The 17,906-nt window shown below is 51.1% G+C and overlaps 1 protein-coding gene across 2 annotated transcripts in view; it reads left to right on the forward strand.

The window, feature by feature from the left end:
• The first annotated feature begins 3,243 nt into the window (after positions 1-3,243).
• Positions 3,244-17,906, forward strand: part of CD276 (CD276 molecule) — an 81,624-nt gene continuing 66,961 nt past the window's right edge. For both annotated transcript variants that reach the window (XM_054041740.1, XM_054041741.1), the window contains exon 1: positions 3,244-3,375. The gene's annotated coding sequence lies outside the window, so the exon portion shown is untranslated. The remainder of the gene's footprint in view (positions 3,376-17,906) is intronic.

Raw genomic sequence — 17,906 nt, forward strand, 5'->3', positions numbered from 1 at the left:
TTTTCCTGTGTTCCTGGCTAGTGCAGCGGAGTTCAAAGTGCTGCCCAGAGTGGTCACAATGGAGCACTCTGGGATAGCTCCCGGAGGCCAATACCGTAGATTTGCGTCCGCACTACCCCAAATTTAACTCACCAAAGTCGATTTTAGTGCTACTCCCCTCACTGGGGAGGAGTACAGAAGTCGATTTTAAGAGCCCTTTAGGTCAATGGAATGGGGTTGGTTGGGTGGACGCATTCATTTTTAAATCGACCTAACGCACCTAAATTTGACCTAACCCCGTAATGTAGACCAGGCCTTAGCAAAAACAACGAGGAGTCCTTGTGGCACCTTAGAGACTAACAAATTTATTTGGGCATAAGCTTTTGAGGGCTAAACCCACTTCATCAGATGCATGGAGTGAAAAATACAGTAAGCAGTATATATATTACAGCACATGAAAAGATGGGACTTACTGACTGTATTTTTCACTCCATGCATCTGACGAAGTGGGTTTTAGCCCATGAAAGCTTATGCGCAAATAAATTTGTTAGTCTCTAAGGTGCCATAAGGACTCCTCGTTGTTATATATTGACCTGGGTCTGGGGCTTGGTCCTTTGGGATCGGGAAAACCTTTTTTCTTTTACTGGGGCATTGGAATGGAATTATTTGTATGACTTATGGTTAGCCAGTGGGGTGAGACCAAAGTCCTCTCTGGTTGGCTGGTTTGGTGTGCTTTATTAATAAAAACACCCAGCTTTCAGCTGTGACTGCCCTGTTCTAAGCAATTTGTCCTGAATTGATATTCTCAGTTATGTCTCACCAAAGGCAGCATCATTACACCTGCTGCAGGGATCTCCATCTGCTGTACAAATAGTGCTGAGGTGGGGGGGATGAAGATGAGGATGTCATGTTGTGTTTTTTGCTGTTCTCCACTGTTGTTGCACGTCACTTCTCCCTTGGGGTATGGGTGTCTCTCCCTATCCAGAATCAGCGCAAATTCCTTTCTTAGCTATTCCCAGGTTGGATTGCTCCCACAAGCCTCGCAGCTTGGCAGCATTTGGTGCTAGTGTAGTGCGATCCCACAATGAAGCGGGTGCCACATTCTGTTATTCAGTGCAAGGGAATCGAGATGGTCTTTTCTAGGAGTGTGCTTTCCAAGGGCCTGATGTCCTTCCTTTGTATGCAGGGCTAGGTCTGAGTCTCAGGCAGCACACAACCCCGTGGTTGCACACAGCCCTATAGTTTGAGGTTCCTGATTTGTCAGGACCCCCCCCACTATAGAACCCTCTATAACCCCCATAAAAACATTTTACACTTCTGGATCAGCTGCCACAACAGTCTCAAAGCACTTCCCAGCCATTAATCCATTAACCCTGACAGCCCCGAGAGGCAGGGGAGACTCCTTTGCCACATTTTCCAGATGAGGCAAAGAGCAGGGAACCAAATTAACTGAGGTCACAAGAGAGTCACTGGTGAGAACGGAACTGGGCTCTCTGTCCATTCCCACCCCACTAAGCACTTTTCCTCTGCTGGGACCCTGGTGTCCCCTGCCCCGAGTCCAGCTGGGAGCATAGGCGAAGGAAACCAGGTCTCCCCTCTGATGCCTGTTGGAACGCAATGGAGGGGAGGTTGGAGTAGGAGGATGAAGGTTTTGCTGTTACACAGGCACCGTCTCTCCCAAGCTGGGGCATTTGGCATGTCCACTGGCTGCTCCTCACCCCACCACCGGACACTTTCCCCTTGCCAGAAGGGGGAAGGGAAATCAGGAACCTAAGCCTGACAATCCCCAGGGAAAATGGGGAGAGGCCACTGCTCCAGGTCAGCCTAATTGATAGGGCGGGCAGGCTAATGAGGAGTCAGGAGGCTAGAGGGGTCCCGTCCTCCTTGTGAGCTAGAATTGCCTGAAACAGAGTGGGCCGAGCTAAGGGGTGAGCAGGGGCCTGAGTTAATCTGGGGAGCAGGGCTGTGCCAGCCAGAGAGAACCAGAGAAGCAGCCCAGGGAGCAGAGAGACAGCAACAAAAGCCAGAGAAGCAGCTCAAGGAGCAGACCTGCGCTGGGAGGAAAGCTGCAGCAACGAGAGCCAGAGAAGCAGCTCAGGGGGCTGGAGGAAGAGCAGCAGCAGTGCTCGGGCTGGAACAGTCTGGAGCCAGGTGCGATGAGCATCTGAGGAGAGTGAGGGGGACTCTGGGCAGCGGGTCCAGTGCAGGGAAGATGCCCCAAGGCAAGATGCCTTGCAGGCCAGACTTGGAGGGCGATTGTAACCCCGATGGGGGCAGGGAGGCTGACGCTGGGAAGAAGGGCCCTACCACCTCTGCAGCAAGTGGCTGACCTGCGGCATCCCTGCAGCACAGCCAGGGCCTGGGCAGGAGGCCTGGGATATGTGAGGAACAGACTGTGAACTGCCCTGACATTTCAGCCATCGCTGTTTGTGGTTCCCTGTGCCCACAGAGTGGGGTGATGGGTTTTCCTTTAACCTTTCCCATTCCCCCCCACCCCTACTTTTTGTAATTAGTTGCTATTTAATAAATTGTATTTGCTTTAAACTGTATGTAATGATCAGTGTGTCAGGGAAACCTCCAGAGCGGAGAGAATACCCTGGAGTGGGGACACCCTAGCCCCTGTCCTAAGTGACCATGACAAGATTGGGGGTCAAGCCCCCAGGAATCCTGGGCCCAGCCTTGTTGGGGTTAAAAGGACTCTGCCACACTGGAGTGTGGAAAGGGAGCCCTCAAGGGCAGGGAGGCCTCTGGGTAAAGGGAGTGAGGACTGATCCTTTTGCTAGCCCCTTACACCGGGGTAGCGTATAAGCCTGGAAAGTTCCCCACAATAGCGGGATCATTCCCCCACTTATACAGGTCTCCCCGCTGATGCCCCTGGGAACCCAATGGAGGGAAGGTTGGCGTAGGAGGATGAAAGTTTCGCTGTAACACAGGCACCATCTCTCCGAAGTAGGGTAAGTTCAGTTGGCATGACCACTGGCTGCTCACCCCATTTCCTCCCGCCAAGAACCCGAGCCCCGCCCGCAGCCCCTGCTCTCACTGCCGCAGCCGGGGTCCCCTTCACAGGCAGCGCGGTGTCTTCTTCTCGCCCCGGCTCGGGGTTGCCCGGCCTCGGCCCCCAGCCCTGCCCGGATCCGGGCCCCTCCGGGGTCAGCCGGCCTAGCCAATCGGGTAGCTCCCCAGCAGCCTGGGGGCCGGGATGAGATCACTCCCGGCCCAGGCAGGCGGCCCCTGCTGGCGCCGCCCCAGCCTCCGCCTCTGCCCTCTTCGCCCGCGGAGTTCGCTGCGAGGCCTGCCTTGTCCGGCCGGCTCGGAGCCCTGGCCGCCGCCCCCACAGCAGGCGGGGGAAGAACCCGGCCGGTTCCTCTGCGAGTTGCTGCCGCCGACCCTGGCAGGGTGAGTGCTCGCGGGGCCATTGTTTGAATGAGAGGCCGGGCGGGGAGCAGCCCCCAGCTGCTGGAGGGAGAGAAACTGGGCCCGGCCGGGGGGGAGGGTGTTCAGCCGTCGACGCTTGCAGTTCCCCTGCGAGTTTGCAAGGAGTGGGCTGCCCCAAGCTTGCGGGCAGGGTGGGGCTAGCCAAAGCACCAGGGGAGTTAGGCGGTGTGTACCTAACTCCCCTGGGTGCTTTGGCTAACCCCACCTGAGCCACGCACCCCTTTATAGTGTGTAGCTCTCTTGCCACATATTTATCTATTCCTGTCTACGAGAGACGCGCTGCAGTACGCGTCTCAAAAATCACTCATTAACTTCAGTCTTCGAACCCCCAGGAGCTCTGCCTGGCTGCGGGACCGAGACATCCCTAGGAGTTTCCTGCTGGATTGGGAACATTTTGATAGGGAGCAAAGGGCCAGCGTGGACTGGACTGGCTTTCGGAGCTGGAGGCTGCTTGGCGTGGTCCGCAGGCAGTAGGGAGTACTGTGGAGTTCAGTGCGGGAAGAAGCTGGCTAGCTGCTGTTTCTCTGTCACGTGCCTAGAGCAGGCTGGTTGCTGGCCAGAGCGAGATTCTTGAGTGACTGAAGGGACGGGGGGGATCCAAGGCATCCAGGGCCGGCTTTAGGAAGTGCGGGGCCGATTCGAACAGTTTCGAGGGGGCCCGGGAGGGATGACCAAAAAAAAACAAAAAACCAGCACACACACACACACACACACACACACACACACACATGGGGCTTGTACTCACCGGGCCGCGCTCCTTGTCTTTGGCGGCTGGTCCTTCACTCGCTCCGGGTCTTCGGCGGCACTGAAGGACCCGCCGCCAAAGTGCCGCCAAAGACCCGGAGCACCGCCAGGTAAGTAAAAATTAAAAAGGTGCCTCTAGCCAAGGAAGGGATTCTCTGCCACTTGTCCCCCACTCTGGGCGGCCTTGCCACTGGGCATGGGGCCCTCTTAGGCTCAGGGCCCGATTCGGGGGAATTGGTGGAATTGGCCTAAAGCAGTCCCTGAAGGCATCAATATAAGATTTTCTACCTAGGGTGTCCTGGGGAAAGGAAGGGCCACACTTCACACTCCCCCATCTAGACAGGAATCAGACCTGCTTGGGAGATTCTGCGCTGCTTGGAAGGGATTGGATTCTTTGGCTCCTTGTTAGGATATTATGCTATCCACCACTGTGGGCACCATGTTCTCTCCCCCCACCCTCTTATGGTTCCTGGAAGTAGCTGCCTCAGTAGCATGGTGCATGTGGCAGTACTGTGGGGAAACGCTGATTGCAGAGCTGTGATGTCAGGCTGGGAGGCGGTGCTCACAAAATTGCAGGCACACAGCATGAGTTTAAGAGTAACAGCCGTGTTAGTCTGTATCCGCAAAAAGAAGAACAGGAGTACTTGTGGCACCTTAGAGACTAACAAATTTATTAGAGCATAAGCTTTCGTGGACTACAGCCCACTTCTTCGGATGCATATAGAATGGAACATATAATGAGGAGATATATATACACATACAGAGAGCATAAACAGGTGGGAGTTGTCTTACCAACTCTGAGAGGCCAATTAATTAAGAGAAAAAAAAAAAACTTTTGAAGTGATAATCAAGCTAGCCGAGTACAGACAGTGTGATAAGAAGTGTGAGAGTACTTACAAGGGGAGATAGAGTCAACGTTTGTAATGGCTCAGCCATTCCCAGTCCTTATTCAAACCGGAGTTGATTGTGTCTAGTTTGCATATCAATTCTAGCTCTGCAGTCTCTCTTTGGAGTCTGTTTAGTGAGTTTAGTGGCATTGTTGCAGGCACAGGGTAGGCACTTGACCCCAGACCTAGTTCCATCAGGGAGCTCCCTGTGAAACAAATCCCTGTCCCACTAGTCAATGGCTGCCTATAAGTATGCCAGCTGGCTCCAGTTGAAAGGGACATTGCCAACTTGAAAGTTATATTTCTCTCTGAAAATACCTACTGTTGTTACAGATCACACTTTGATTCCTATTGGTGAAAGAGACAAGAGGGGGCAACAACTCTATTTCTTTTCCAGTTCATTTTGTGCATTTGACAACAATTGTTGTGTAGCTGGTTTCATTGTTTTGTTGCAATCAGGTGCACTTCTCATCCCATAGCTTAGCATGAGGACATCATTCCTAGTCCATACTCCTTGGCAAGGCGCTCACTTATGGCACGCTCTGTCCCAGGCCCTGGTCTGCAGGAAACTCACTCCTTCACATCTTAATAGATTTGTAAGGCCAGGATGGATCACTGTGATCTAGCCTGGCCTGCATGACACAGACCTTAGAATTTTCCTCAGTGATTGCTCATTTAAACCCTATCTTCTGGGTGAGCAAATGTGTAAGTACTTATATGGCCCCCATCATCACAGAATGCACTCATCTTCACAAGTACCATCACCCCCATAAGGTGCCACAAGTACTCTTCTGTTCTTTTTGCAGATACAGACTAACACGACTGCTACGCTGAAACCTATCATCCCCATAGTCTCCCTGGCGGTTGGTCCCTAAGTCACTTGACCAAGTCCCCCACTCTTCAGCACAGCAGGGAATTAAACCCAGCTCTCCTGAGTCTCTAGCTAGCACCCTAAGCAGTGGGCAGTCCTTCCTGTGTACCAGGCCCTGCAAGAGGGTGGTCAGCAATGGAGCTGAAACAGAAACCAAAGAGGCAGCTGGCAGGAGTGTGCAGAGTGGAAGGGCCTGAGCATGTTTATTGGTATTGGTCTCCGTTCCACCCCAAAGACCGTTCTGAACATGAGCAAGACAACACGAACCCCTCTAACAGCTTTAAAGGAATAGGGATATTTTAAAATCAATACTATTTAAAGGGGGATCTTAAAAAAAAAATCCAGTTTCTGATAATTTGATAATTAGAGTGGACAGTATCCCTTTAAATGACCTTCCTCTCCCCTCACCCCCCAGTTCTGAGGTGTGATGGGAAAAGTAGAGATGGCATCAGAGAAGTTTAGAATAGTTTTCTAAGGCTCTTTAAGAATGATAAAGTTTGAGCACTGAACATCCAACACTCATCTCTCACTGGTCTGGAATTGGTGCTGGCTGTCTTTGCTCCAGGAAGAAGAAATGAGAAAAGTCTTTCAGCATCCTGTCTTCTTGTGCCATGGCAGGAAAATGGGAGAATCTGGGGTTGGGGCCTGAGGGCGGAGAGAGCAAAGCTGGATCTAGGAGGAAGCCAGCTGGGAGGGTGAGAAGCAAAGATGGATGCAAGAGGAAGCCAGCATGGTTGTTTGGAAACTTGTAGACTGTGCGTCATTGATTGGGAGTTCAAGGGGAGATGCCAGGTCTGTAGTGTGCAGACCCTTCAATAACAAAGTGCTTGGGTTTATTTAATTGCCTAGGTGGTTTGTCTGTTTTCAGAGCTGATTGGCCAGAGAGAGCATACTCCAAGGTCCATTCAGCATATGCAGACTGAGCCTGGCATGTCCCTCTGCTCTCCTCCCACACTTCACAAATGAGATGAATGGGGGCATTATTTACATGCCAGGTTTTGACACACAGAAATCAGTCCCTGCCTGCGGTTTTGGCCAGAGGCGGCCAGATAATACTGATTCCTCCCCCCTGCCCCAATGAGTTTGAAACAGTTGCTTCATTCAAAGCCGGGATGTACAGAAGGGATGATTACACCATAGAATGATTGCCTCTTCATCAGCTTATTAAGCACAGTCACACTGTGGTGCCTGAAATAATGGAGAGAGAAAAGAGTCTCTTCCAGGGGTTGGGGGCAGGAAAAACAATGTCCAGGGCCTGGCAGGGGTGGTGTAGGGGTCTGAGCGTCAGGTGTGATAGCACTAACCTATCTGCACACGTGATCAGCTTAGCCCTTCCAAGGCAGGTACATGGGAGACACCTGTGGGGAACTTTAAGGAGAGATCATAAAACCTCAAGGCTCTACTTGCCCAGTCTGGTTGAGCTGGGCTAGATTGGCCCTTAGTGTCCACAGGCGTGCTGCATGGGCACAGGGGCCATTCTCTAGTGAGACAGATCTTGCCTGGGGGCTCCCAGGAGTCACACCAGTGTGACAGCTCTACTGTCCTCAGAGTGGGGTGAGCTTTGTGGCCTGACTCTTGTCCCACTGTCTTCCAGGCAGCTGGCAGCCATGGGGCCAAGAGAAGGGGGCAGAGCCTGCATTTTTAGCCCCACTATGGCTGGGCCCTGTGCATGGGCTTCTTGCTGTCGCCTTAGGCCCCCAGGCAGAGGCTAGCTGCAGCTTGGTCCTAGCAATCCCAGAACCCTTTTCCTAGGAAGTTACACTCAGTGTTCTTGATCTAAATTGCTCTGGTGCCCAATCTGTCCTTTCACTGTGCTGTGCACAGGTTGGCTGCTGCCCTGCACACCAGAGGTGGATTTTGCAGCCCCGCTGAAATGCAGCCTTTGGTCTGGAGATGGGCAGAGCTAGAGGAATATAAACGACCCTAGTTATGTTACTTTATTATGGTTGGTTCAGTCATGGAGGAATCTGGCCTCTCTAGCATCCCAAGTCCTCTGAGAGGGCTGGCAGGGCAGGGGAAGAGTGCCTGGGGTCTATTTCATGGGCAACCACCACCCTCTATCCCATGCCTCAATGCTGTTCCTCCCATGGTGTTACCCATGGCCCAGCCTAGGTAGGCCCCCCATACATTCCCATTTGATCACCAATAACTGAAGGGGTTGCCAGAGCCTAGGAGTGAGGGTATCACAGCCAGGACAGAGTAGCTGGAGGTAGAGTAGGGGAGCAGAGCTGGGATTGAGGCTGGGTCCCTGCACACCTCAGCCCAGATTTTCAAACTCAAATACAAATACTTATTTATTGCGGTAATGCCTAGGACCTGCAGTCATAAGTTAGGGCCCCATTGTGCTAGGTGCTGTATTGTGACAGGGTTTGACTCACTCCTGCTGGCTTTCCTGGGGATCAGCTCTGTATGCTGGTGTGCTCTCTTGTGGTGATCTCACCACCATCACTTCTGCTCCAGGGACCTACGTCACTCCCAGGATCACAGCATCCTCTTCCTGACACAGCCCTTTGGCCATGCCACACTATATGCTCCCCCCTTCCAGGGAACAGTATCACAGTCCCTCAGTCCAGCCAAACTGTTCTGTACTGCAGCTCTTCTTATATGGGCCTGTCCAACCCTGACTGGCTGCTCCTATAAGCCCTTCTGTGATTGGCTGCCTCCTACATAGAGCCCTAGGGCTCTATTAACCCCTGAGAGAACTGGCTATTCTGCTCCATGGTGTCCCCAGTTTTCCCTCTGTGCTTTTGCATTATCTTGCGCTATTCGCAAGGCCAGCTTGGTGGCTTTCAGTTTTTCCCATAACCCTGGCCCTTGCTCCACAGGCTCTCCCAGTATCCCTTTTCCCAGGGTCTGAGCCCCTACCACAGCTTGTCCTGCTACAATGTGGATTCCCTTGCCTGTCTGGGTCCTCTCCATCCCACTCATCATACCAACCATCTCCCTACCACCCCCTGCTGAGCATGGGAGTTGGCCCCCTGCCTGGTCCATGGTCATCCCTGCCACATCCCTTGTGGCAGCCCCTGGCCTAGCCAGATTCCTGGGCAGTCCTCTTCTATCCCACCATCTCCTAAGGGGGCAGTGCTGTTTGATATGGTTCTCTTCATGGCACCAAAAACAAGTCCTTTGCCATCCCTTGGCCATATTCCTCCCATTGTTCTTCCCTTGTTCAGCCCTTACCCCTGGGCTAGCTTCAGCCCTGCAACTAAGAGGGCACTTCCCTCCTCAGATGCCTCTGTTGCCCACAGGCCCAATATGCCCATCTCCTCCCTGTTCTCACAGGTGGGACTCTCTTGGGCCCTTGCTTCTTCACAGTCTCTGGGAGAGGCTTTTGTCCCCCCACCTAGTAGGGGCACTCTGTTCCAGTGTCCTTGTTTTCTAGAGGCATAACATTCACTCTGCCTCTATGGACCCCCTCTCACAGCAGCTTAAGTATATAGAGTTGCTGCTCTGCTAGCTGGGCCACAGAGACCTGCAAGTACTCCTGTACCTCCTACTAGCTCTGTTGGGTCTTAAGTACCTGCAGCAGCAGGGCCTGAAGTTGCCCTGGGTGCTTGTCAGCCCCTTTTCATAGGGGCACCGACTCAGTTGTCCAATCTGGGAGGGTATGGATTGAGAACTGGTTAAAAGACAGAACAAAGGGTAGGAATTAATGGTAAATTCTCAGAATGGAGAGGGGTAGCTAGTGGTGTTCCCCAAGGGTCAGTCCTCGGACCAATCCTATTCAACTTATTCATAAATGATCTGGAGAAAGGGGTAAACAGTGAGGTGGCAAAGTTTGCAGATGATACTAAACTGCTCAAGATAGTTAAGACCAAAGCAGACTGACGAACTTCAAAAAGATCTCACAAAACTAAGTGATAGGGCAACAAGATGGCAAATGAAATTTAATGTGGATAAATGTAAAGTAATGCACATTGGAAAAAAATAACCCCAACTATACATACAATATGATGGGGGCTAATTTAGCTACAACAAGTCAGGAAAAAGATCTTGGAATCATCATGGATAGTTCTCTGAAGATGTCCATGCAGTGTGCAGAGACGGTCAAAAAAAGCAAACAGGATGTTAGGAATTATTAAAAAGGGGATAGAGAATAAGACTGAGAATAGATTATTGCCCTTATATAAATCGATGGTACACCCACATCTCAAATACTGCATACAGATGTGGTCTCCTCATCTCAAAAAAGATATACTGGCACTAGAAAAGGTTGAGAAAAAGGGCAACTAAAATGATTAGGGGTTTGGAACAGGTCCCATATGAGGAGAGATTAAAGAGGCTAGGACTTTTCAGCTTGGAAAAGAGGAGACTAAGGGGGGATATGATAGAGGTATGTAAAATCATGAGTGATGTGGAGAAAGTGGATAAGGAAAAGTTATTTACTTATTCCCAGAATACAAGAACTAGGGGTCACCAAATGAAATTAATAGGCAGCAATTTAAAAACAAATACAAGGAAGTTCTTTTTCACGTAGTGCAGTGTCAACTTGTGGAACTCCTTACCTGAGGAGTTTGTGAAGGCTAGGACTATAACAGCGTTTAAAAGAGAACTGGATAAATTCGTGGTGGTTAAGTCCATTAATGGCTATTAGCCAGGATGGGTAAGGAATGGTGTCCCTAGCCTCTGTTTGTCAGAGGATGGAGATGGATGGCAGGAGAGAGATCACTTGATCATTGCCTGTTAGGTCCACTCCCTCTGGAGCACCTGGCATTGGCCACTGTCAGTAGACAGGATACTGTGCTAGATGGACCTTTGGTCTGACCCGGTACGGCTATTCTTATGTATATAAATCCTCAGCAAGACATGCTTCTGCATATTGCAGCTCCATTGTCTCTCCACATTTACTGTCTCTCAAATAGTCTTTTCAATTCCCCTTTTATCAGGGTAGCAGTCAAACAGTCTCTGAGTCCCTCACTCAGTCCCCTTCCTTTAGGGGCAACCAAATACCCATGTTCTCCACCACATGTAATAGGGTTCAACTCACCACTGCAACCTCTCCTGCTGGCCATCCTGTAGATCTCCCTGGGCCACTTTCCCACAGCCCCAGCACCCTCTTTGCCCTTGCCTTAGGGCCTCAGCTGGATAGATCCCTGCAGCCTACCAGGAGCTGCCTTTAATTCCTTGGGTCTCTGTCCTACAGCTTTACTATATCCAGGGTGCTTGCTGCCTTCTACCTGCAAGGCAGTCAGTCTACCTCTCTCTTCAAGCTCCAGGGCATAACTGAAAGTGTATCCTACTGCAGCTCTTCTTATATGGGCCTGTCTGGCCCTGATTGGCTGCTCCTATAAGCCCTTCTGTGATTGGCTGCCTCCTATGCAGCCTCCCTAGGTCTCTATTAACCCATGAGAGCCCAGTGTGGGGCAAGTGCCCCATCACATGTATGAACACAGGACAAAAAGGGGTCCCTCTCCCCTTTTTTTAGGTCCATCAGTGGCTATTAGCCAGGATGGGCAGGAATGATGTCCCTAGCCTCCGTTTGCCAGAAGCTGGGAATGAGCGACGGGATGGATCAATTGTTGATTAACTGTTCATTCCCTCTGGGGGACCTGGCACTGGCCACTGTCGGAAGACAGGATACTGGGCTAGATGGACCTTTGGTCTGACCCAGTAGGGCCATTCTTATGTTCTTATGAGTGTACACACTTTGGTACTCACTCTGTGTGTGCATGTGCATGCAGCCCTCTCCCCAGTGCCTCTGTCCATGTCAGGTGCACATGAAAGTTTCTTTCTTTTGGAGATCATGCTTCCCAGGGTGCCGTCCTACACAGCCAGTTTCTGGGATTCCCCACCAATCCTCCGCTGAGTCCCTCCCCTCCCCCCCGTCCTGGGCTCTCTCTCCACAGGGAACTGCCCCTGATTCAGTCAGGCCCAGGGCGCTTGAGATCACGTCATTGCTGCTGCTGCTCCTTCCGGTGTTCCTTTGGTGGGGAAACCCATACCAGGCCTTGCCTTGTCCCTGGGCTCCGAGATCATGGGCGTTGATCAGGGTGCTACATTTGGCCCAGCTTCAAAGACCCAGATGGAGAGAAGAAGGGCCAGAGCTGGAGTGGGAGGGGATGAGGAGCCTGGGTGGGCCCAGGAGCCAGAGCCTTGCCCCTCATCCCCTCCTGCTGAGCCGTGGGTATCTGAGCAGCTGCTGGTGGTGCAGACTGTGGTGCAGCCACAGCCCAGTAGAGAATAGTTTCCACTCTCTCCTCCCCGCCTCTCTGCTGAGCCCATAGGGCTGGACTCCTGCTCGCCCCCAGCCTGCAGGCCCCAAGCTGACGGGAGCCTTGAACTGTTCTCTCCCTCACCTCCAAAGATCCTCAAATGGGATGTATTGGGGATGGGGAAGTAGGGGAAGAGAGAGAGAGAAGCGGACAGTTCCCCACGGTAGGGGAATGCCTAAGTGGGGAAGCGGTGAAATGCTAGTGACGAAGGATTATCCAGTCGGTAGGGCACTAGCCTAGAACTTGGGAGACGTGGATCTAATTCCCTGCTCTACCACAGACATCCTGTGTGACCCTGGGCTAGTCACTTAGTCTCTCCGATCCCCATCTGTACAATGGGGACAATAGCACTGCCTTACCTCAGGGGGTGTTGTGAGGTTACGTGCATTAGGCACTCGAATCCTGTGGTTATGGGGCTGTTTACGTACCTTAGATGGTGAGGTTTCCAAAGTGTTGAGAAAGGACAAATCCCAAAGCGGTGCGGGGGTCCCCAGGGATGCACAGGGGGGAGTTAAAGGGCAGAGGAGGGGTGGCTTCATAAATGTGTTTCTCTTTAGCTAAATAAATACTGCATTTCAAGAGGCACGTTCTGCACTGGGAGAAGTAGCCTACTGCTAGTGAACTTGTTATTCCTGGCCCCTAGACTCTTAAGTGAAAGGATAATTTTCCTCCCTCCCCAAAGAACAAGTTTGACACCCCTTCCATAGACCCACCACTTCCAGCATTCCCTGCTGTGCTGGCCCCCATTCTAGGCTAAAATCAGGCAGAGACTGATCCCTTAAAGGGCTAGTCTGGCCTATTGCAGTTTGGAAACAGACTATTCCTTGCTGTTTTTTCTCTTGCTGCTGGTGGAGGGGCAGGGTTGGAACTAGGAATGGATGAAATAATTTGTCCCAGTGTAGAGGTTTTTGGATTGCAGGAGAGGAACTATTGGGGCTAGCACAAATCCTCACCTCTCCTCTGAGAAAAATACTTTAAAGGAGATGGGTGAAGGCAAAAGGAAAATCTTCCTTCAGACATTTTTGAAACCTTGGCGCATAATTTTAAACACGTGGATAAGGGCAGATTGGTTAGGTCAGTGGTTCTCCAACTTTTATATTGGTGACCCCTTTCACACAGCAAGCCTCTGAGTGCGATCCCCCCCCTAATAAATTAAAAATACTTTTAAATATATTTAACACCATTATAAATGCTGGAGGCAATGTGGGGTTTGGGGTGGAGGCTGACAGCTCGTGACCCCCATGTAATAACCTTGCGACCCCCTGAGGGGTCCCGACCCCCAGTTTGAGAAACCCTGGGTTAGGTTGTTTTCTTGTTGTATCATTTCCACTTAGGAGTTGGCCAGGGCAAAACGTTCAGTTCAATATGCAGGGTACAAATGCAGTGTTCCCAATCCTTGCAATATTGGATGTTTTACTTACAGCCCCAGCTTCTGGAGACAAGATATTATGAGGGAATCCCATCTTGCTATTTTTAAATGAAAGTTTCTAGCCCTTATGGTTGCAGAGAAGCTTGAAAATGTGACCCCGAGTGCATCTTAAAGGTCAAAACCCAGAGGGCAAAGAACCCCAGTTTTTTTAATCCCCTGATTTTTAAACCAGTTTTAGGATTGTTGGGGCCCTGATTCATGATTTTTGAACATTTGGGGTTGTCCCATGCAAATAATGGGTATTAATACCTGAACCTTAACTAAAAAGTGGATTATGCCTGAGCTGGTGACTTCAGTGCACTTCCTAATGGGCAAGTGTCCTCTTCACAAACCACCACAGCTGACACTAAGGGCTTGTCTTCACTACCTGCCTGGATCCGCAGGTAGAAAGCGATCTCTCGGGGATCGAATTATCGCATCTCGCCGGGACGCGACAATCGATCCCCAAATCGACGCGCGTACTCCACCAGCCCAGGTAGGAGTAAGTGCCGTCGACGGGGGAGTCGTGGCGGTCGATTTGCCGCCGTCCTCACAGCTGAGTAAGTCAGATCGGGTACGTCGAATTCAGCTATGCTATTCGCGTAGCTGAATTTGCGTATCTTAAATCGATCCCCCACCTCCCCCCAGTGTAGACCTAGCCTGAGTGCTCCCCTTGTTCATGATCTCAGTGGAGAGGCTGAATTCCCCTTTCAGCCTAGGTTTGCTCTCTTCATGTTTGTGCTGGGAGAACCTTGCTCTGCTCTAAAGCTAACTGTAGGACTTCAGTGTCCAGAGGCGCCACATGGAATCCTTTGCGCTCTATCCATGTACAATACAAATCATTCAGTAAAGGAAACCATTATTAATTTGCTTTTCCTGTGCTGGTAGGAGCATCAGTTTGACAAGCCACACTTCCCTAGGAAGAGCAGGTTGAGAGAGCAAGATCATTTAGTTAGAGCCCTGCAAATCTGTAGATATCCGCTTTACAATCGCGGATATCCACATCCGCAGACCTCACACACTTGGGACAAGCTTGTCTAACGGGCGTGCTGTGCACTGGCTTAGCATGTGTGAGCATAACTCTCTCTAGTAGCAACTATAACGCCCTGCTACTTAAGCGTGGTTCACAGTTATTCTTTTCGCTCAAGTGGTTCTTGTGCTGAAGGTGTTAGGTTTGATTCCTTTGGGTGCTTAGACTCATCTATGCAAAGGGAATAGGTTCTTTTCATATCCCATGATGCTTTCTAGGGAGTGAAGTACTCTTCTGAAATGGAGGTAGAAATTCTGTATCTCTCTAAAAATGGAGTTCACTAGTAAATAGTGCATGGAAACTAGTGATTTATGTTCTATGTGGTTTGTATTTGGTTTACTAAACAGCACATGCGCTGTGAAAGTGTGGTAACCAAGATTTTAAATTGTTTACATATGTTTGATGAAGTGACTTTGTCTATTTATATACTTGTTCAGGGCCGGATTCTGATATGGGATTGCCAGGCATCTGGTTTTCGACTGGCATGCCAGGGCGAAAGGGGACCCTGGCTGCTCCGGTCAGCAGTGCTGACCGGACTGTTAAAAGTCTGGTCAGCGGCACAGTGGGGGCCTGGGGCTAAGGCACACTCTCTGCCTGCCCTAGCTCCGTGCAGTTCCCGGAAGCGGTGACCAGGTCCCTGTAGCCCCTAGGCGCTGGGGCAGCCAAGGACTGGGGGGAAGCCAAGGACTGGGAGGCTTTGCGTGCTGCCCCCGCCCTGAGTGCTGTTTCCGCAGCTCCCATTGGCTGGGAACCGTGACCAATGGGGGCTGAGGGGGGTGGTGCCTGCATGCGCAAAGGCAGTGCACTCCGCACAGAGCCACCTGGCTGCCCATGCGTCTAGAGGCTGCAGGGATCTGGCAGCTGCTTCCTCAGAGCCATGGTAAGCGCCGCCAGGACCCTGCACCTCATCTCGCATCCCAACCCCTTGCCCCAGCCCGGAGCCCCGTCCTGTACCCCAAACCTGTCATCTCTGCCCCCACTCCAGAGCCCACACCCCCACCCGCACTCCAAACCCTTCGGCCCCAGCCTGGACCCCCCTCCTGCACCCCAAATCTCTCATCCCCAGCCCCACCCCAGAGCCTGCATCCCCAGCCTACAGCCCATACCCTCTCCTGCACCCCAGCCCCCTGCCCCAGCCCAGTGAAAGTGAGTGAGGGTGGGGAAGGGTGAGCGACAGAGGGGGTGGGGGATGGAGTGAGCGGGGGCAGGACCTTGGAGAAGGGTCAGGGCATGGGTGGGACCTTAGAGAAGGGGTGGGGCAGGGGGCATGGCACGGGTGTTTGGTTTTGTGTGATTAGAAAGTTGGCAACCCTACCTTTACTCACACACGGTAATATCTTTATGCACAAATAAGGTCCATTCACTTTAATGGGACTTGAAGTTAGTTCCAGCTCAGTATGGGTGTGCCAGAATCTGTCCCTGAGACCGGGTGACCATCCATCCCTTATTTTAAGATGTATTCCCATGGTATATTTCAGTTCTAATACATTTCAAACAATAAATTAAAGCTTATGATAATTGCATTGTGTATTTGGGGGCAGTAGACAAGTACACCTGAGAAAAAAATACATGATATGCTAAGACAATTGTGTGCCTCTAAAATGTTCCTTTAAAATGAAGGATCCCCGCCCCCCTTTTTTTAATGTGGTTTTCCCTTAATTTTCCATCCAACAAAGGTGGCCCCCTCACCCTGAGATTCCTTGGAGCCTCCTTCAGGCTATAGGAATTCTTAAAAATACAGTCAAACAGTACAAAGTCCCCCAGTCAGCCACTCTATGAAACAAATAACAAAATCTTCCTCCAGGCAACCCAATACCTGTTTAAGATCATGGGACTGCAGTACGCCCTGCAGGACCGCAGGCCTGGGTTTTGTAGGACCAAAGTGGGGCCTGGTTCCAGCATCAGCGATGCCCTCCTTGAAAAGGCTATCCCGTAATAACATGGGCTGTGAGATCCAGTACTAATTAAGTGTAGAATGTGACTGTAATTGTTCATGGGACCTTGGCACTAATTTATATGACTGTGCTGGCTGTGATTTATACTGCTGTATAAATCATGTATTTCCTCTAAACTGAGGACTGGAAACACTTACATGTCCAGGATATGTAAACTGGAGATTATATCCCAGAGCACTGATTTACACACACCTGTGACCTTCATTTCTCATGCAGAGTGAACAGTGTTTGGCCTTCACTGTCTGGAGGGTTAGAACTTAAAACTATGTTCCCCTATAGCAGGGATTCTCAACCTTTTTCTTTCTGAAGCCCCCTCAACACGCTATAAAAGCTCCATGGCCCATCTGTGCCACAACAACTGTTTTTCTGCATATAAAAGCCAGGGTCAGTGTTAGGGGTGGCAAGCAGAGCAATTGCTCGGGGCCCCATACCGCAGGGGGCACCATGAAGCTAAGTTGCTCAGGCTTTGGCTTCAGCCCTGGGTGGTGGAGCTCAAAGCCTGGTCTGCAGACCCGCATGGCTGGGTTTTGGCTTTCTACCCTGAACCTTAATGAGTTTAATGCCAGCACCTGCTCATGGCCCCCCTGGGAGTCCCGGACCCCTGGTTGAGAACCACTGCCCTATAGCACGCTCATCAGAGTGGGTCAATGTGACTTAGATGTTAATTATTGAAGCCTGACATTCCCTGTGTGCAGTGGGCATTTTCTGTCTCCTACAGATGGGACCCCGAGTCACAGAGAGGTGAAGTGACTTGCCTGCAAGTGGCAGAAGGACGATTGAAACCCAGAAATCCTGAATTCTAGTCCCCTGCGCAGACCAAGCTCCCTCCCCGAGCTGGGAACAGAACCCAGGAGTCCTGGTCTCCATCTAACTACAGTGCCTCCCATGCTTCCTCTCCCTCTGCTATCTATGAAACAAAAACGGTCCCTTCCTCTCATGGGGGTTGTGCAAAAAGGTAGAGCCCCAGATTCTTAGGCCTGCTTTGTAAGTGTCAGTGTGCTGGTTGGGTGTGAAATTAAGGACTGGCTAGTTGCATATTTATTTGTTTTTTTTGCTTCTGGACATGTGCACATAGATTGCTAAGCCCCACTAAATTAGTTTACCGACATCAAATTAAATCTAAAGTGTGGAAGCAGAGAAAGAACTGTCATGCATTGCATCCCCTTCCTGTCAGTTCTTTCTCTGCTTCCACAAAAGAGACTCCCCATCAGCAGCCACTGTAAGCAGAGCGGCTCCACCATTGCCACCTTGAACAAAAGCTTTATGTAGTGCCATAAAGGCCAATGTGCCTGGGCTGCTGGACCAATGAGGGGAGCAAAATCCAGAGGGGGTAGCCCTCAGTGAGAATGTCCTGCCTCAGATGTTCAGATCTAGGGACGATGCGT

The sequence above is a fragment of the Malaclemys terrapin genome, chromosome 10 (genome assembly GCF_027887155.1).
Source record: "Malaclemys terrapin pileata isolate rMalTer1 chromosome 10, rMalTer1.hap1, whole genome shotgun sequence".
Taxonomy (NCBI): Eukaryota; Metazoa; Chordata; order Testudines; family Emydidae; genus Malaclemys; species Malaclemys terrapin.